This window comes from Oncorhynchus gorbuscha, linkage group LG03 (assembly GCF_021184085.1).
Source record: "Oncorhynchus gorbuscha isolate QuinsamMale2020 ecotype Even-year linkage group LG03, OgorEven_v1.0, whole genome shotgun sequence".
Taxonomy (NCBI): Eukaryota; Metazoa; Chordata; class Actinopteri; order Salmoniformes; family Salmonidae; genus Oncorhynchus; species Oncorhynchus gorbuscha.
The window spans coordinates 80,867,625-80,888,484 of record NC_060175.1 but is presented as its reverse complement, the minus strand read 5'-3'; the positions used below and the strand labels follow the sequence as shown (position 1 = coordinate 80,888,484).

Below are 20,860 nucleotides of genomic sequence, written 5' to 3'. Positions count from 1 at the left end.
CCAGGATAGACATTGTCCCAAAAAGACAATCTTCTTCTTCTTCTTCTGATCTAACCTACCTCTAACCTACCCTTACAAACTTGTCTTTAAACAAAGGATTTCTGTCATTTCAGGTACACAATTGTCAAAGCCAAAAAGGTGGCCACCCCTCACTGTAGTTTGTCAGACAGAAATGTGACCTACTGTATGTCTGTCTATATCCCTCTCACCGAATTGACCTCAAATATAGTCTAGGCACTATTCCATCAAGTCTGAAATAAGCAAATTACTGAATCAAAGATGAATAGCGTACTGCATAGTTTAACAAAAGAGTTGGGAGTTGTGTAATTAGGCGCATTATTAAATTGAGTCATGGTTTAACAGTGTTGACAACATCAAATCCTGAGGCAATATTGCCTGCATCTTTGCACTGGATGAAGGAACAAGTATTTATTTTAGCTGAGGGGTATACAAATCATTGAGGGGTCACTGTAAACATTGGAATTGGGCAGCAATCAGAAATTATCATTCTCAAGATCATGACTTTTGTAAATCATGTGTTTCATTGATCACTGACAGTTATCACACTTCTGACACCAGGGTAAACCCATTCATAGACACTAACGTTACCATTAGCGCCTATTGATGATAGTACTGTCTTCTGGCCGGGGCAGTTTTGTTAAGGGCTTCGACTCGTTCTGAACGTTAAAACTCGTCGCTTGTGGTACGGCTTTGGAAATCGGCGAGGTATAAACACAAATGAAAGGTTAAATCACTACACACCTTTATTATGTTAGGGTTAGTGTTCGCACACGGTCATATCTCCATGACACTTCCAGTGAATGTTTACGGAAGACAGAGACAGCCACCAGTGCTAATTAGCCATCTAGCATGCTTTGAAAACCTATGCGTAAGTTAACTGGGGAGGAGGTGTAGTTCCTAAAGTGGAGGAACAACGTATGGATCTGTGCAAAACTGCTACAGTAAGTGTAAATGTTTTATTTTAACGATTCTTTCTCGGTGATATGCCCATTATCTTTCATATTTTTCCAAAACCGTTTAGCAAGCAATTATTATCGACGTTTCTCAACTTCAAACCACAGTGCCGGGAATTGTAGTTCACATACAGCCAATCGTGGGCGAAGCTCACCTGCTACGCCCACTGCTGAAAACCCTAAGCATAATAAGGGTTTTCAAGAATTAATACCAGTGAAGAAGCAGGCTCACCACCTGTTATTGAAACCAGTCTTACATATTAGTGTGTCAAAGACGGGTAGGCCACATAATTGTCCCTATGGTTCAATATTAGGCTAGGTGTTAAATGTTTAAGTGGATCTGCATTACAATCCACAGTATAACATATAGTTGCCGGAATTGTATCCTTTTCAATTGCCATGACATTGGGCGACAACTGCCAGTGCTACCACATATTGATACATTTGCTTCGTTAGTTAACATAAATTCAGTAACTACAGCTGGTAGTCCTGTGTGCTAGCTACCGCACAGCTAGTTAGCGAACGCTAAAATTTGAACGAATCTACTCGAAAACCATTTTTTTGTCGTGCTTTCCTTACCTGACTCCAAATATTGAATCTGTGTTAACGTGTAATTCCATAACGGTGTCTATGATCATGGACTCCTAACCTGCTACGAAAAATCAAATCTGACTTTAATTTGACAAAAGCTGTATCCCCTCTAGCCATGACCCGCCCATACCATGAATTGTGGAGGATATATAGTGCGTCACATCTGGTTTTCATGCGCAGCAGTAGCGAGATGGCTACCCCTTTGCGTAAGATGTATTTATTGCAGCTGTGTATGTATCCTTTAGGCATTAAATAAAAATAGTAATTTAACATTAAAACAGCCTGCCCAGAGAAGCAAAGTTTGTTCCCTGCCTCTTCGCTCTGGGAGACCTGTAAAGTTACACATTGATCTCCTGCTACAGTTCTCCCAAAGCATAAAGGCTAACGTTAGCTAGCAGACGGAGGCTTGGCCAGCAAGTTTAGGTAGCTAACGTTTGCTAGCTGCACGTGCACAACACTCGCATGTTACTTTTCTCTACTAACATTTGACACGCGTACGACATGAACTTTTATGGTCCTAGACTAATAGACTAGTGATGTATTGTGCTACAGTCTCCCCTGCCGATACACATCAAATAGTGGCCAGAGAGGGGCGTTCCAGAGAGGGTGTAATTGCAGACCGCAATTCCGGGCGGTTTCTGTTATGGGCGTTTCTTGATATATATGTTATATCCGCTGATGATCGCCATCGGCCCGTGGCCGTTTCTTTGGTTGCAGTTAAAACACTTAATAAAAGACACCGTTTTATGACGTCGACGCGTATACACTTGCATGAAAGGGGCGGAGGAATTTGTATTTATTATTAAACAGTAACAAGGGGGGAAGGAATTATTTTTAAATAGACCACCCTTGGCCAGAAGTTCGCCACTCGTTCATCCCGCGATTATTGTGTTTTCAGCCACTGGTAACTTGTGGGTGATTTATATTCACGACAGTCAATTTATATTGGTTGCAACACACGCTGCAACAAGGCAGTTAACCCACTGTTCCTAGGCCATCATTGAAAATAAGAATTTGTTCTTAACTGACTTGCCTAGTTAAATAAAGTTTTTTTTTTAAATGTTGAAAGACTCAAGGATCTGGCCCTGATTGGACAAGAGGAAGATAAGATAATAGATGATGATTATTAGATAGGTTATGTTTCACACACACACACGGTTTTTGCCCTGGTACTGACAGGCTAGGGACACACCTGCCACAAATTAAACTTATAGACACACACAAAGTGTGAGAATGCATCTTTCCTAAATTTAATGAAGCATTTATAAGAATCAATGTCTATATATCAATAGTTTCACAGTACACAAGTAGTGTCAATCCCAGATTGTCTCTCCTTCACATAATCATATTATGTTTTACCTTTATTTGACTAGGCAAGTCAGTTAAGAACAAATTCTTACTTTCAATGACAGCCTAGGAACAGTGGGTTAACTGCCTGTTCAGGGGCAGAACGACAGATTTATACCTTGTCAGCTCGGGGATTTCAACTTGCAACCTTTCGGTTACTTGTCCAACACTCTAACCACTAGGCTACCCTGCCGCCCCATGGTGGATCTGTGGGAGCTGTCATGTATCTTCATCTATGAGAACCACAAGTTTGGCATGGGGTGTCTGTAGAGGTCATCTGCTAGCACCGAGTACTTCGAGAAGAGACTATATTCCTGGCCTCAAGGTAGGAGACGCACGCACAGTCAGTGAATGTACGTTATATCTGCTTAATTGACTTTCCTGTCTCTGGGTGTAGGTGGACGGCATGGACATTCTGTGTGTGAGGGAGTCCAAGTTTGCTGCAGACCACTGAAGAGCCTGGAAGCTGAACTGTGATTGGTTGTAGAACTGGAGAAGTGGAGTTCTGATTGGTGCAGAGATGGGAGAGTTATAACTGGTTTAAGAGCTTGAGGAGTGTTAAGAATAAATTTGTCTCAGACAATCTAATCCCAGAGGATTGAAAAACTTCTAGTGTCACGTCAGTGTCTCTTCCCTGACAGAGGGAGGCTATGTGACCAACAAAGAGAGACTATTCCAGAGACTACTAAAGTACAGAACTGCAACTGTTCCCAGTTTTAAATTAAATAGTACCTGCAAAACACCTGTCTGGCCTTCTAGGCAGAGTTGCAAAGAAAAAGCCATATCTCAGACTTGCCAATAGGGAGTAGTACACAGCGTTGTACGGGGTGTTCAGTTTCTTGGCAATTTCTCAAATGGAATAGCCTTCATTTCTCAGAACAAGAATAGACTGACGAGTTTCAGAAGTCTTTGTTTCTGGCCATTTTGAGCCTGTAGTTGAACCCACAAATGCTGATGCTCCAGATACTCAACTAGTATAAAGAAGGCCAGTTTTATTGCTTATTTAATGAAAACAACAGTTTTCAGCTGTACTAACATAATTGTAAAAGGGTTTTCTGATGATCAATTAGCCTTTTAAAATGATCAACTTGGATTAGTTAACACAACGTGCCATTAGAACACAGGAGTGATGGTTGCTCATAATGGGCCTCTATCTACATAAACAATCATCCATTTCCAGCTGCAATAGTCATTTACAACATTAACCATGTCTACACTGTATTTCTGATCAATTTGGTGTTATTTTAATGGACAAAAAAATGTGATTTTCTTTGAAAAACAAGGACATTTCTGTGACCCCCAACGTTTGAAAGGTAGTGTACAGTTTACAGACACAGTATATTTTACATTTGCTTTTACATTTGTTATTAGTCCCACCCTTCAGCTCCATCCAATCTATCTCTTAACACCATTCCATATAGGATTTCTATTTGCCATATATTTTTCAACTGTGATGCTTCTCAGAAGTTCTGAACCTTTCTATTCTCATAGATTCTACAGATTGTAAATTAAAGATACTTAAATATCTGGAAAGCTGGGAAGGTTGTATCTCCCAGATATGTAAAAAACAAATATGAGCTGGCGCACACCCAGAATAATAGTTTGTGTAGAGGTGCTGACTAACGGCGGATAAACTATCAAAATAAAGAAAGTCACACTCTCCATGTATAATCTCCCAGCAATTTAATGGGTATTTACCAACGTTTCAGCATCTCTGTGCCTTCCTCAGGGTAATCAAATCAAATGTATTTATATAGCCCTTTGTACATCAGCTGATATCTCAAAGTGCTGTACAGAAACCCAGCCTAAAACCCCAAACAGCAAGCAGTGCAGGTGTTGAAGCACGTTGGCTAGGAAAAACTCCCGAGAAAGACCAAAACCTAGGAAGAAACCTAGAGAGGAACCAGGCTATGAGGGGTGGCTAGTCCTCTTGTGGCTGTGCCGGGTGGAGATTATAGCAGAACATGGCCAAGATGTTCAAATGTTCAGGATTCCATAGCCGCAGGCAGAACAGTTGAAACTGGAGCAGCAGCACAGCCAGGTGGACTGGGGACAGCAAGGAGTCATCATACCAGGTAGTCCTGAGGCATGGTCCTCCGAGAGAGAGAATTAGAGAGAGTATACTTAAATTCTTAAATTCACACAGACCTCACTACCCTCTGGAGAGCCTTACGGTTGTGGGCGGAGCAGTTGACGTACCAGGCGGTGATACAGCCCGACAGGATGCTCTCGATTGTGCATCTGTAGAAGTTTGTGAGTGCATTCGGCTTGTCACCAAAAGCACTCACAAACTTCTACAGATGCACAATCGAGAGCATCCTGTCGGGCTGAATCACCGCCTGGTACGGCAACTGCTCCGCCCACAACCGTAAGGCTCTCCAGAGGGTAGTGAGGTCTGCACAACACATCACCGGGGGCAAACTACCTGCCCTCCAGGACACCTACACCACCCGATGTCACAGGAAGGCCATAAAGATCATCAAGGACAACAAACACCCGAGCCACTGCCTGTTCACCCCGCTATCATCCAGAAGGCGAGGTCAGTACAGGTGCATCAAAGCTGGGACCGAGAGACTGAAAAACAGCTTCTATCGCAAGGCCATCAGACTGTTAAACAGCCACCACTAACATTGAGTGGCTGCTGCCAACACACTGACTCAACTCCAGCCACTTTAATAATGGGAATTGATGGGAAATGATGTAAAATATATCACTAGCCACTTTAAACAATGCTACCTAATATAATGTTTACATACCCTACATTATTCATCTCATATGTATAGTATATACTGTACTCCATATCATCTACTGCATCCTTATGTAATACATGTATCACTAGCCACTTTAACTATGCCACTTTGTTTACATACTCATCTCATATGTATATACTGCACTCAATACCATCTACTGTATCTTGCCTATGCCGCTCTGTACCATCACTCATTCATATATCTTATGAACATATTCTTTATCCCCTTACACTTGTGTCTTTAAGGTAGTAGTTTTGGAATTGTTAGCTAGATTACTTGTTGGTTATTACTGCATTGTCGGAACTAGAAGCACAAGCATTTCGCTACACTCACACTAACATCTGCTAACCATGTGTATTTGACAAATAAAATTTGATTTGATTTGATAAGACAGGAGAAGTACTCCAGATATAACAAACTGACCCTAGGCCCCCGACACATAAACTACTGCAGCATAAATACTGGAGGCTGAGACAGGAGGGGTCAGGAGACACTGTGGCCCCATCCGATGATACCCCCGGACAGGGCCAAACAGGAAGGATATAACCACACCCACTTTGCCAAAGCACAGCTCCCACACCACTAGAGGGATATCTTCAACCACCAACTTACCATCCTGAGACAAGGCTGAGTATAGCCCACAAAGATCTCCACCACGGCACAACCCAAGGGGGGCGCCAACCCAGACAGGAAGATCACATCATTGACATCACATTAGTGACAGTAATGTCATGAGTACTTGAACCAGGTTATGTAGACACACAGTGCAATTAGTGTAACCAATGACAGTACTGCGGGGGGTGTCATAATGATTAAGTTAATAAAAAAACGTGAAAATGTAAAAAAATTGTATATGGCATATTAAATATATTATGCTATTGTTATCATATAGAAACATAATGGAATATTGTACATCATATTAGCATCAACATATATTGTTTCTTTCAATTTCACATAATTTCGTATTTCATTTTTGTTACATGTAATCTTTTGGTTCAACCTTAATATATAATGAACATCATCAACACAGGGAACATATTAGGTGTACTGTACGCTAATAAGCTGTAAAAAAAAAAATTTTGTAAGACTTGTTCATAAAGGAAAATGTGTTCATAAGAAGGGCCAGAGATCAAAGTCAATATTCAGACCACTAGGGGTCAATGTTTTTAGATAGGATATCCAGTAAGCCTCCCTTTGTAGTCGTAGGATCTCGATGTTACCTCCTCTCCTTGGTAGAGCAACATGCTCAATGCCTGTGTATTTGAGGGAGGAAGATGGGATTGTTAGCTTCAACAAAGTGAGCTGCTACTGGATAGTCAATGTTCTTACACCTGATTGAGCTGCGGTGTTCAGCTATGTGTTGTTTTAATTGTCTTTTTATTTGTCCTACATAGGCTTTTCCACATGAACAGGTGTTGAGATAGATTACTCCCTTGGTCTTGCATGAGATGATACCCCCAAACATGGATCTTTAGACATGGATGTGGGTGTCTGAAGAAAGACGTTTTTATAGTACTCATGCACTGTGCACATGAGCCACATGTGTAGTTCCCATTTGGGATAGGTGTCAAGAGTGGGCTCAGGGGGCATGTCAGATCTCACCAAATCTCCAATATTGCATAAACATAGCGTGCATCCTGGTGGTTGCAGTGGACTAATTCCCTGGATAGAGAATGGAATATTATAGGTTTGAATCTCACTGATGCCGCATCACAATAAAGAATTACATTTTGCATATTTAATGCCTAAGGAAATTAATTTATATATGTCTATATAGGTATGTGTATGTATATATGTGTGAATGCGTGTATGGATATATATATTTGCCAAAAAAATGTATGGGGGACTGGAAATGATGCAGACAATTACATTGATGGAAGCAACATTCTTTCCGCAATATTAAGCTGATCCACCCCTTAAAATGAAAAAATATGAATTTCCATGTTTCCTATCTGTACTTGAAGTAAAAAATCAATTTAAAAAAGTTTACGCCAAGTCAGCTAGCAGTGTTATTAAAAGTTGTATTGAAACATTCAGTGAACGTTTTTAAGGAAGTTCTTTAAAAAACTCCAAATATATTTCTGTTCTCAGAGCATTAATAATACCTCCATAAAAACACTTTCCAGGAACCAGAGTCAAATGTTCTCAGAACCTCCCTGCAACCTAAAAATAAACCATCCCAGAACAGACCAAATGCACACTTGTGTTTTCAGAATGTTGAAAAAACATTCTGTTTTACCAGGCAGGAAATGTATGGCTTTGTTCCCACAACCTTTTTAAAAACCAAAAACATACACTATGTTCCCACAACTTCCAAGGAACCAAATGTGCTAGTTGGGAAATGTTTGGTAAAGCAGTGTCAGTAACAGACCCATCGCACAGAAATAGACAGCAGATTTTGTCATTGTTATTTGTTGATATCCTCTGTTTGAGCCCTAATGGAGGGTGAGTGTTGATGGAGGACCCCGTTGAAGGCTGCTTTGCATGTTGGTTGTTTTTTTTACTGGGGCAGGGATAGGGTCAGGGTGGCACAGAGCATCCTTGTCTCCTAACCCCGCAAAGCATCCGCCCAACTAATGCAAAGTTTTTTTGCATAGGAAAATGAAAGTGTAGTCTTTAAAGGCTGAGGAGTTAACTAGGCATGCATGTTCATTACTTTTCAATCCATCGACACTAAAGGTAACATAACTATTTAATAACCAGACCTGAAACTCTTGGCTGGTGAGACTAATACTAACCTGTTCTACAAGAAAGTGTTGAAAATGTGTCTGTACCCTAAATTATTATCTGCTCAATGTATTGATAAGCAAATCTTAGTTTGTGGGTTATATACCCTCAAATCCATTTTTTTATGGTACTATCAAACCTAATTTACATTCAAAATGTATTACTACTCAAAATATTACATGTATACATTATGCTCATTGTTTCATGTATTAAGATAATTGTATGTCTGTTTAGTCTTCCCTCGGTCGGAATATATGTGAAGCTCTATAAACTATCCACAGTTCCACACCCATAATAACACATGAAATATACCAGACGTTTTTTGTGGACAGAGCCAAACTGATTTGCCTCGGATGCAAATATCTACTGTTGTGCTGGGGATGGAGGCTCAAGCTGCAGGCAACATGATACAGAAGACTGGGTGACATTTGAATCTCAACAGTGGAAAGGGCTTTTCATACCCTTTGGGCCTATCCTTGGTTTTTCAGAGATTTGGATTTACAATATTCATGAGCCATGGGGATGCATGATGTCATTGTTAATTAAATGTTATTTTAGCCACAGTAATAATGTAGATTCAATATTCTGGCTGTGGTGTATGATACATTAAATACATTCCTTCCATTTATTTTTATTCTTTGAATGCATGCGTGCACATTTCCCAGAATGCCTTAGTTTAACCCTCAAGTTGACCCTGAGGCCTTCAAAAAGATGCCAAACCAATCAAATGGTCGGTAGAAATATAATCGGCTATTCTAAGCACAAAGGTTAAAAGAGTATATGAACATTGTTTCCAGAGAAAGGTGATACATTTTTTGGTATCTGGATGAGTGAGTGACCTGTCAGATTCAACGCAACTCTCATGTTCTGCAATGGTTCTTTCTTTAAAGGGTTCTAGTTTATGCCGTTACGGTTTGTGGTAGATGGAGGCAGATTGTGGTAAATTGCGTAATTCTGTCATTGCACCACACTATCACAAGGGGGAGTTAGAAAGCTGATCTATCGATAGTCTAAACTGTGGCATAAATTGACTATCTTTTCATAAATTAATGGATGTGTTTTCAGTCCGAAAGTCTCTCTTCTCTGGCACATATATGCTGGCGGTGGTCCTGGAGTTGAGAGAGAACGTGGGTAAATACATTGGCGCATTTACACTTGACATGTGGACTGACGAATTTTGAAAAATAGACACGGTGGGCTTTTGGTTTTAAATAACAAACAGGCTTTATTCACCACAGGGTGACAGAGTAATAGCCCCTCTACATAAAGTATGGCTCTGAAACATAGAGTCCTTTGCTGATGTGAAGAAACGGAATGAAAGAGAGTGCAGCAAGGATTTGTCAGCATAAAGCTGAGTGACTCACTCATTCGTGGCTTTGGATCCAAATAAATAATTACCAACATTCTTTCTGATAGTCTTTAATAAAGACATGTTTTGACCAAGTTAATCTGCTGTGTGTGTGTGTTAATTATTTATGACATTGTGGTTACAATGAAGAAGGTAAATCACATAAATCGTATTCATAGTGAATAATCGGAATGCTGTTGCAAGCTTTTAATTTTTCCTTAATTTTTCGTACAAATTTATTTTATATTTTTAGACAATATAAAACATACAAATGACAACTACGTCACACCTGCTCACACTCCCATCTCCAGCACCCACACCATTCTCTGCCACATTGCCTCAAACTACACCATTTTGTTTCTCTCTGTCGTCCACACGCACTTTAAACATTTGGATAATAAACGCTGACATTGGTTGATTTTAATACTTCTGACAGTCAAATTTCTAACTCAACCCATAACTGTTGGACTTTATAACATTCCCAGAAGGCATGGATTATTATAACCTAATGGAAAATGAACCTGATAATCTACTTGAATTTACTGCAGGCCTAAAACCCATAGGTTTAACCTTCTGAATGAATGATTATATTGAAGATAGAAGCTGCCTCTTAATGAGTTCTGAGATCTGATCCGTTACCCAACATAATAATATAAATGTATTTAGCCTAATTGTTTTTATGACTACAGACAGTATGACTGAGTGGAATTTGTTTGAATAGCACAGATTTAAATTCTACTTCCTGTCACTCAAATTCTAACTCTACATCCTGTGGGGTGTCAATTACAAAATTCTGAATTGAGCCCAACCCTGGTGTGTGCTGGCGTGGTCCATGTCTGTGCCCCAGCACCACATGAATAGGCCCAGGCTCTGTGCAGTCGGCAGCTGCTTCCTTTGAATGACCAAAGACAAAAAGCCTTAAATCTACAGAACCCCTTTCATCTGTACATTTGATACCCATCTTCCTTCCCCATTGTCACTGCAAACAGGTCTATGGCGCTCGGCTCAAAGTCACTACTACACTGCGTCCTGCAGACTTCATTTTGAATATGCAGTTGGCCACGAACAATTCTGTTACTGTTTTACACACACCATCGAAGGCAAGAGCATATCTAAATAATGTAGCTAGGTATAAAGATTTGATTAAATAAAATGACACCTAATAAATGACCAAACCAGTTTGTGTAAAATCTGTGTAAATGTACATTTTTGGGTGTGAAAGAATCAGTTAGGATCCCTGCCTTGGATAGTGATACAGAACAGTACATGGGAAAGTCCCTATCCTACTGTAAATACTTTTAAGGGTTTTGGCTCAGGATATACATTACAATGATGGGAGTCTCTCCTCATGCCTCCCATACACCTAATGCCCTCAGTTGTCTTAAAAATAAGCCTAAAAATAGTACCGTTGGGAGAAAAGGGAGGCTGGTGGAATATGTGATAACCCAGGCAGGAGACCCTGGGTGAGTCCGGCTGCTCCGACAGCTTCCTGTTCAAGAAGGGCAATTAGGAATTCTTCAGGGTAGGATTCCATGGCCACGTGCAGGCTGGGGCCCAGTGCTGTACCAGGCAAAGGTTTACACCAAGCTATTCTTGCATAACCCACAGTGATAACACTGATGCATTTTTCTCAACACACATCACAGTTACCAACATCTCTTTTCCCCCCAAGCCTTATTTCTTTAGCTCTGGCTTAGCTCCTGTAACCAAGTCGGCTAAGTAAGTCCATGCAGTTTTTGGATAGTTTGAAGTTGGTGTATGAGGTTGCATTTCAGAGGTAGCCGTTTCCGGGTGGTGTGCGGTGGTGTCGTCTTTGTTTTCCTGAATAGGAGACTGCTGGATTTGTTTATCTTCCACGGCACATGTCACGTTCATCATGAGGTAGGTGTTCTCACACCTACCGAGTGTCTACCTGTCACTATGACTGGAAACAGGCACTTTTTGGAGTAGTAGAATATAATAAATCACGTGCATTTTACTGTCATAGAATTAATAGTGAGTAGAACAAAATGACTTGTTGAAATCCATTTCAGGCAAAATAAGTTGTTTGAAGGTAATGTATCTCGATGGATTGTGGTGCCATTTCAAATTTCTGTTTAATTTACTTGCAGCAGCAGTACCAAATACCGTTTTTTTAGATAAATAAGCATTTTCATATTGTTTTGTAAAGTTGAGTTAGCTCCTCCTTTTCAGCTCTTCAAAATAATTTGCTTGCATTTCTAAATATAATCAAAATTAGATCATAAATATGTGTTTGCCAATACTATTTTACTTGTTGTTTTGTTTGGATACAATTGAGTTTTGGATGTTTGCATCATATACATCAAACCTGAGTGGAAATTCTTAGGTGAAACCAGAGTGCTGTTTGATAGCTACAGTAATTAACACTTGTCTTCCTGAAAGATATTCTTATCAGATACCACCTAACTCTCTTGACCAGGCTACATGACCAACACAAATACTATAGCATCTGTGCCATACATGTAGTGTAGCACCAGTAATTTACATGATCCTATGCCCAAGTCTATCTCTATATCATAACATAGGACATCATCAGGGTGAATTATGAATAGCTGGTCTCCTTAACTCCCGTTCTCTGATAGGCTCTTTTGGGACTGTGTTATGTCTAGCTACGTTCTGATTGGGCAAAGGCCGTAGTGGAGTCAGTAGCTCTGTGACTGGAGATCTCTTTGTTGACAGAGTGGCGCCGAAACTGAATGTTTTGTGAAGCCATAAAACTGCTTCCAGGGTTGAGCAACAGCCCCTGTTCTATTAACACACTGACAAATGTGTTAATGTATAGCCCTCTTGCAGACTCCAAAGTGTATATATGATGGAGTCAGATGATACGCAGGCAGGCCCGTGGACTTTGATTCCTAATTTCTTCCTGAATCATTGAAAATAAATTAAATCTGCCAATCATTAACTTGACCTGAGGGCCTATGTGAACAATGTTAGACTTGAGAGAGTGCCTAGATCATTCAAGTTCCAGATATAATAGGTGATGAAAGAAAAACATAAGCATTTATTTATCAGTGTGTGTGTGTCCATGCATTCTCCTCAAATGTATTTGTTCACGAGGGAGCGTTTTGAATATTTTGATCTCCCCCTACTCACTATAATGCTTAGGTGAGATGCATTCTTTGACGATGGCTCTCAGTATTTCTCAGTAAATCACTTTTAATTGGGAACTTTAACACTGTGCTCAAAGTAAATCATGCTACTCACTGAACACAAAGAGGAACCAGTTTTTTTACACCCCTCATTGAAGAACAAAGGGTCCCCAGTGCAGCCAGCAACAAACACGTCCGTCATTTCAATTCAGAAATGTACTTAGGCATTAAGGTAGTCAGTTTTATTAATCTGTACCCTCTGGCTGATGCCTTTTATTGAAGATCAGAAGGGCTATATGCAACAGAACATTGGTCCGCTTTTAAGTTGTTCCACACACAGTATGTGACATCTATGTTCCTTGTGAGTGGATTTTATGATAACATGAGATTTGACCATTGAGTTGTGCTTATTATTGTATTTATACAATCTTTTTTGAGAGTGTTAGTTGAGGTTCATGATCATTCTTACCCCAATATTCACATTTCATATTTTTATCATGCTGCTGATCTTGGTATCATATTTGTTCATTTTATAAATCACATTTCATTTTTAGAATGTTCCTGGTGGCTTCTTAGCACAATGGAAGGGCTAAGAAGGGAGATAGGTGTACCATGGCGGTCTGATTCCCTCCTTGGCAACCAATCCCTTTGGGCCCAGTGATGACTGTATCTTCACATGAGCCCCGCTCCCCAAGGGTCCTCTCATCACAAACACATCTTGCATCATTATCTAGACCTGCTGTTACATTTCAAAAAAATATATGTTTCTAGCTTATGCTATATGATATATCTATGGCAGTATTTCCCAACTCCAGTCTTCAAGTACTTCTGTTAAAATGTGTATCTTATATGCTCTTTTCCCAAACAACTGCCATTAACAAAACTTCATAATGAAAATAGAGAAAAACTTAGAAAATATTGAGTCCTCCTTATTTTGTCAAGATTGATCATCTGAAAGAATATATTTTAGTGAATGGTGTTATTTTTCTATAATTGTATGGCATGTTCTGTGATCAGGTACTTTCTTATCTGAATAGGATATTAAACACATATATGCAACAAAACATATTACAAATGGCATTTAGTCTTACATTTGATAAGAAAAGAAATACACAATATTTTATCTTTATTTAACTAGGCAAGTCACTTAAGAACAAATTCTTATTTTCAATGATGGCCTAGGAACAGTGGGTTAACTGCCTGTTCAGGGGCAGAACAACAGATTTGTACCTTGTCAGCTCTGGGTTTCTGAACTTGCAACCTTCTGGTTACTAGTCCAACGCTCTAACCACTATGCTACCCTGCCGCCCCTAATAAAACAATAACTTAATTGAAAGAATAAGGTTAGGGGAATACAATCTCTTATTCAAACCTGAAAACTAAGTGCAAGTTACATAAAATCAAACCCAATTGTATTCGTCACATGCGCCGAACACAACAGGCGTGTGGACCTTACAGTGAACTGCTTACTTACAAGCCCTTAACCAACTATGCAGTTTTAAGAAAAAATACATGTTTAGTAAAAAAATTGATAAGTAAAAAATAAGAACAATTTCAAAAATAATTAAAGAGCAGCAGTAAAATAACACTAGCGAGGCTATATACAGGGGGTACCGGTACAGAGATAATGTGCCGGGGCACCGGTTAGTCAAGGTAATTGAGATAATATGTACAGTTGAAGTCGGAAGTTTACATTCACTCCACAAATTTCTTGTTAACAAACTATAGTTTTGGCAAGTCGGTTAGGACATCTACTTTGTGCATGACACAATTGTTTACATTTGTAGATTATAGATTATTTCACTTATAATTCACTGTATCACAATTCCAGTGGGTCAGAAGTTCACATACACTAAGTTGACCGTGGCTTTAAAAAGCTTTGAAAATTCCAGAAAATTATGTCATGGCTTTAGAAGCTTCTGATAGGCTAATTGACATCATTTGAGTCAACTGGAGGTGTACCTGTGGATGTATTTCAAGGCCTACCTTCAAACTCAGTGCCTCTTTGCTTGACATCATGGGAAAATCAAAAGAAATCAGCCAAGACCTCAGAAAAAAAGTAGCAGACCTCCTCAAGTCAGGTTCATCCTTGGGAGCAATTTCCAAGCGCCTGAAGGTACCACGTTCATCTGTACAAACAATAGTACGCAAGTTTAAACACCATGGGACCATGCAGCCATCATACCGCTCAGGGAGGAGACGCGTTCTGTCTCCTAGAGATGAACGTACTTTGGTGCGAAAAGTGCAAATCAATCCCAGAACAACAGCAAAGGACCTTGTGAAGATGCTGGAGGAAACAGGTACAAAAAGGAAGAAGCCACTGCTCCAAACCCGCCATAAAAAAGCCAGACTACGGTTTGCAACTGCACATGCGGACAAAGATGGTACTTTTTGGAGAAATGTCCTCTGGTCTGATGAAACAAAAATAGAACTGTTTGGACATAATGACCATCATTATGTTTGAGGAAAAAGGGGGATGCTTGCAAGCCGAAGAACACCATCCCAACTGTGAAGCATGGGAGTGGCAGCATCATGTTGTGGGGGTGCTTAGCTGTAGGAGGGAATGGTGCACTTCACAAAATAGATGGCATCAAGAGGCAGGAAAATTATGTGGATGTATTGAAGCATCTCAAGACATCAGTCAGGTAGTTTAAGCTTGGTCGCAATGGGCCTTCTAAATGGACAATGACCCCAAGCATACTTCCAAAGTTGTGGCAAAATGGCTTAAGGACAACAAAGTCAAGGTATTGGAGTGGCCATCACAAAGCCCTGACCTCAATCCTATCCTAGTTCCGCCCCAGAATTTGTAGCCGGAACTGAAAAAGCGTGTGCGAGCAAGGAGGCCTACAAACCTGACTCAGTTACACCAGCTCTGTCAGGAGGAATGGGCCAAAATTCACCCAACTTATTGTGGGAAGCTTGTGGAAGGCTACCCAAAATGTTTGACCCAAGCTAAACTATTTAAAGGCAATGCTACTAATTGAGTGTATGTAAACTTCTGACCCACTTGGAATGTGGTGAAAGAAATAAAAGCTGAAATAAATAATTCTCTCAACTATTATTCTGACATTTCACATTCTTAAAGGAAGTGGTGATCCTAACTGACCTAAGACAGGGAATTTTTACCAGGATTAAATGTCAGGAAATGTGAAAAACTGAGTTTAAATGTATTTGGCTAAGGTGTAGGTAAACCTCCGAATTCAACTGTATATAGGTAGAGTATATATATATAGGTAGAGTTAAAGTGACTATGCATAGATAATAAACATAGAGTAGCAGCAGCAGCTGTTAAGAGGCCTTTTGGACCTAGACTTGGTACCCCGATACCGCTTGCCGTGCGGTAGCAGAGAGAACAGTCTATGACTAGGGTGGCTAGAGTCTTTGACAATGTTTATGGCCTTCCTTTGACACCGCCTGGTATAGAGGTCCTGGATGGCAGGTGATGGCAGGTGATGGCCCAAGTGATGTACTGGGCCGTACGCACTACCCTCTGTTCCTTGCGGTCGGAGGCCGAGCAGTTACCATACCAGGCAGTGATGCAACCATGCTTTCGATGGTGCAACTGTAGAACGTTTTGAGGATCTGAGGATCCATATAAATTATTTTCAGTCTCCTGAGGGGGAATTGGTTTTGTCATGCCCTCTTGACAACTGTCTTGGTGTGCTTGGACCATGATAGTTTGTTGGTGATATGACAACCAAGGAACTTGAAGCTCTCAACCTGCTCCATTACAGCCCCATCGATGAGAATGGTGGCATGCTCGGTCCTCTTTTTCCTGTAGTCCACAATCGTCTCCTTTGTCTTGATCACGTTGACGGAGAGGTTGTTTTCCTGGCACCACACGGCCAGTTCTCTGACCTCCCCCCCTATAGCCTGTCTCATCGTTGTCGGTGATCAGGCCTACCACTGTTGTGTCATTAGCAAACTTAATGATGGTGTTGGAGTCGTGTCTGGCCATGCAGTCATGAGTGAACAGGGAGTACAGGAGAGGGCTGAGCACGCACCCCTGAGGTGCTCCCGTGTTGAGGATCAGCCTGGCGGATGTGGTGTTACCTACCCTTAGCACCTGGGGGTGGCCCGTAAGGAAGTCCAGAATCCAGTTGCAGAGGGAGGTGTTTAGTCCCAGAGTCCTTCGCTTAGTGATGAGTTTTGAGGGCACTATGGTGTTGAACACTGAGTAGTAGTCCATGAATAGCATTCTCACATAGGTGTTCCTTTTTTCCAGGTGGGAAAGGGCATTGTGGAGTGCAATAGAGAGTGCATCATCTGTGGATCTGTTGGGGCGTTATGCAAATTGGGTGGGTCTAGGTTTTATAATGGTGTTGATGTAAGCTATGACCAGCCTTTCAAAGCACTTCATGGCTACATGAGTGAGTGCGTGAGTGCTACGGGTCGGCAGTCATTTAGGCAGGTTACTTTAGTGTTATTGGGCACAGGGACTATGTTTGTCTGCTTGAAACATGTTGGTATTACAGACTCGGACAGGGAGAGGTTGAAAATGTCGTTGAAGACACTTGCCAGTTGGTCAGCGCATGCTCGGAGTACACATCCTGGTAATCTATCAGGCCCTGTGGCCTTGTGAATGTTGACCTGTTTAAAGGTCTTACTCACATTGGCTACAGAGAGCGTGATCACACAGTCGTCCGAAACAGCTGATGCTCTCGTCCATATTTCAGTTTTACTTGCCTCGAGCGAGCGTGGTAGTAATTTAGTTAATCTGGTAGGCTCGTGTCACTGGGCAGCTCGCGGCTGTGCTCCGCTTTGTAGTCTGTAATAGTTTGCAAGCCCTGCCACATCCGACGAGCTTCGGAGCCGGTGTAGTATGATTCGATCTTAGTCCTGTATTGACGCTTTGCCTGTTTGATGGTTTGTCACTGCACTTATTGATGAAGCCAGTGACTGATGTGGTGTACTCCTCAATGCCATCAGAAGAATCCCGGAACATATTCCAGTCTGTGCTAGCAAAACAGTCCTGTAACTTAGCATCTGCTTCATCTGACCACTTTTTTATTGACCGAGTCACTGGTGCTTCCTGCTTTAGAATTATGGTTAGATTTGCCAAATGGTGGGTTAGGGAGACCTTTGTATGTGTTTCTGTGTGTGGAGTAAAGGTGGTCTAGAGTTTTTTCCCTCGGGCTGCACATTTAACATGCTGGTAGATATTAGGTAAAACGGATTTAAGTTTCCCTGCATTAAAGTCCCCGGCCACTAGGAGTGCCGCCTCTGGATGAGCGTTTTCCTGTTTGCTTATGGCCGTATACACCTCATTGAGTGTGGTCTTAGTGCCAGCATCCGTTTGTGGTGGTAAATAGACAGCTATAAAGAATATAGATGAAACTCTCTTGGTAAATAGTGTGGTCTACAGGTTATCATGAGATACTCTAACTCAGAGGAGCAAAACCTCAAGACATCCTTCGATATCATGCACCAGCTGTTGTTTACAAATATACACAGACCGCCACTCCTTGTCTTACCAGAGGCTACTGTTATATCCTGCCGATACAGTGTATAACCAGCCAACTGTATGTTATTCATGTCGTCGTTCAACCACAACTCGGTGAAACATAAGATATTACAGTTTTTAATGTCCCGTTGGTAGGATATATATGCTTATAGTTTGTCTATTTTATTATCCAATGATTGTATCCAATAATTGTATCATTGTATCCCATCATTGGCTAATAGGACCGCTGGTATCATACTATCATAATTGCTCCTGTAAGTTACTCTGTATTAGAGCGTCTGCTAAGTGAATAACGTGTAAATGTAATAACCATAACATTATATACAACATTCCTCTCATGGATATTGTCATCAAAATTGAACTGGAATTATAAAATATTATAAGAATAAGAGATATAATAACAATAATTGGCTTTTACAACTTAAATGTCTTCTTACAGACATTCACTAGGCCTGTAGCCTAATACAAGAAGAGTCAGACCAAATTAAAAGCAGGCAAGAAAGGGGAAATTACCAGTGAAAATCTGAGCTACTGGGTGAAGACTATGAGTCCATTTACTAGTACCTATGTACATTAAGAACACCTGCTCATTCCATGACATAGACTGACCAAGTGAATTCAGTTGAAAGCCATGATCCCTTGTTGATGTCACTTGTTAAATCCACCTCAGAGTAGATGAAGGGGAGGAGACAGGTTAAAGAAGGATTTTTAAGTCTTGAGAGAATTGAGACATGGATTGTGTATGTGTGCCATTCAAAGAGTGAATGGGCAAGACAAAATATTTAAGTGTCTTTGAATGGGGTAAGGTAGTAGGTGCCAGGCACACCGGTTTGTGTCAAGAACTGCAACAATGCTGGGTTTTTTACATTCAACATTCAACAGTTTCCCGTGTGTGTCAAGAATGGTCCACCACACAAAAGATATCCAGCAAACTTGACACAACTGTGGGAAGTATTGGAGTCAACATGAGCCAGCATCCCTGTAGAACGCTTTCGACACATTGTGGAGTCTATGTCCCAATGAATTGAAGCTGTTCTGAGGGCAAAAGAGGGGTGAAACTCAATATTAGGAAGGTGTTTCTAATATTTGGTATAATCAGTATATATCTGTGTATGTTTCCGGTGAGGGTGTGATTGTCCCTCAGCCCTGTTTGCAGCCTCAGAAGCATGTTGTTTAGTCTTTCCAGCCCTTGCCTATCCTTGTCACCATGGGGGCAGCTATTGACTGCCTAGTGCACAGATGACATGTCTATAGTGTCGTCTTCCTCACATAGGACTGAGATCTGACAGAATACATATTTTTGCTCAGCTTTACTTCCTGAAGTGTTTCCATTCCCTTTTAAGATGATTTGGTCATGTATATGCATGTACTGTTCTAGTGTGAACAATTCATAACTGGCTTTGGTATTCTGTGAGAAACAATGGAGAGGATTCTCGAATGGGAGAGACAGACAGGTGTGTTTGAAGACGGTGCGCTGCAATAGTCCATATGTTGTTTCCAGAGCACACAAACCTCTTCAAAACGACACAATACCCAATATGCCCGAGAAGCAGGCGATGCAAACAGACATGCTCTATACCAGGAGTACAATGAAAAAGGAGACCTGGACGTCAACATTTAGCCTCATCTCCTTGTCATGTTTGTCATTTATTGTCATGTCTTGTCCTGTCTCCCCGAGACCTGGAGGTCAACATTTAGCCTCATCTCCTAAACAAACTCCACGCACATGGCTTTTCCCTCATTACTGAAACTTGACCCTGAGCAGCCACTGGCCAGGTGTGTTTGATGGGCTGTGGCGGTCAGAACTAGCAGGGCCTTTCATGGGCTAATGTGTGCAGATGAGAATGTGATGGCTTCGCTCAAATATAAAGCGATGAATTATCATAATGTCCAAAATAATAATAATAATGAGCAATGGATTGTAAAAGCGTTCTTTTCTTATGTTCAAAGTGCTTTACATAGGGGAAAACTCTAAATAAGAAATTAAGATTGAAAATGTAGTGGGGTTTGTAATTTTATCTTTACGGAACAGGTCTCCCTTGTAAAAGAGATTACAATCTGTAAAAGTAAAGGTTGAATAAAAATAATCACATAAAATAATTATGTGTTGGTGTCCATGCATTTGAATGCACTGCTAACTAGTGCAACACATTTCCACTAGCGTTGTTGCATTCCCTAGTAGGGTTGTTTCTGGACGTGGGCTCGGACATAACATTCAGTGAGACTATGTCTTTTTTTACCTTTATTTTCCGTATCTGGTAACCACAGTTTCATTTTTCAGTTCACCGTTTACCTGTTGTTTTGGGTCACCCCTGGCTTGTATGTTTGTCTAGTAATTCTATCCTATCCTGTCAATGTCTTGTCATGTGAAGTGTTTAATGTCCCCATCCCTCCCATTTCTTCCCTCCCCCTTCTCACATGCGTCTGGGAGGGGTCGAGCCAACTCCCCTCCTCACCCGTGGATTGGGAGTATTGATCTCCTGAGGAGAGGAGTTGGGTTCCTCTGTCGGCTCCCAGACGTAAGCTCCGAGGATTATTTCCTGTGT

General features: G+C 40.9%; 1 protein-coding gene and 1 long non-coding RNA gene across 3 annotated transcripts in view; one reads left to right on the top strand and one right to left on the bottom strand.

The window, feature by feature from the left end:
• The window catches only part of LOC124032018 (E3 ubiquitin-protein ligase MIB2-like), an 81,269-nt gene extending 79,564 nt beyond the window's left edge, over nt 1–1,705 (bottom strand). Inside the window, exon 1 of the mRNA XM_046343963.1 lies at nt 1,554–1,705. The gene's annotated coding sequence lies outside the window, so the exon portion shown is untranslated. The remainder of the gene's footprint in view (nt 1–1,553) is intronic.
• On the top strand, nt 697–3,744 carry LOC124032019. 2 transcript variants are annotated; one of them, XR_006838194.1, is made up of 3 exons: nt 697–962; nt 3,095–3,237; nt 3,310–3,744. It is a non-coding gene; the product is annotated as an uncharacterized LOC124032019 (long non-coding RNA). The 2 variants fall into 2 exon arrangements; XR_006838195.1 differs by lacking the exon at nt 697–962 and adding an exon at nt 973–1,252.
• The last annotated feature ends 17,116 nt before the right edge of the window (nt 3,745–20,860 follow it).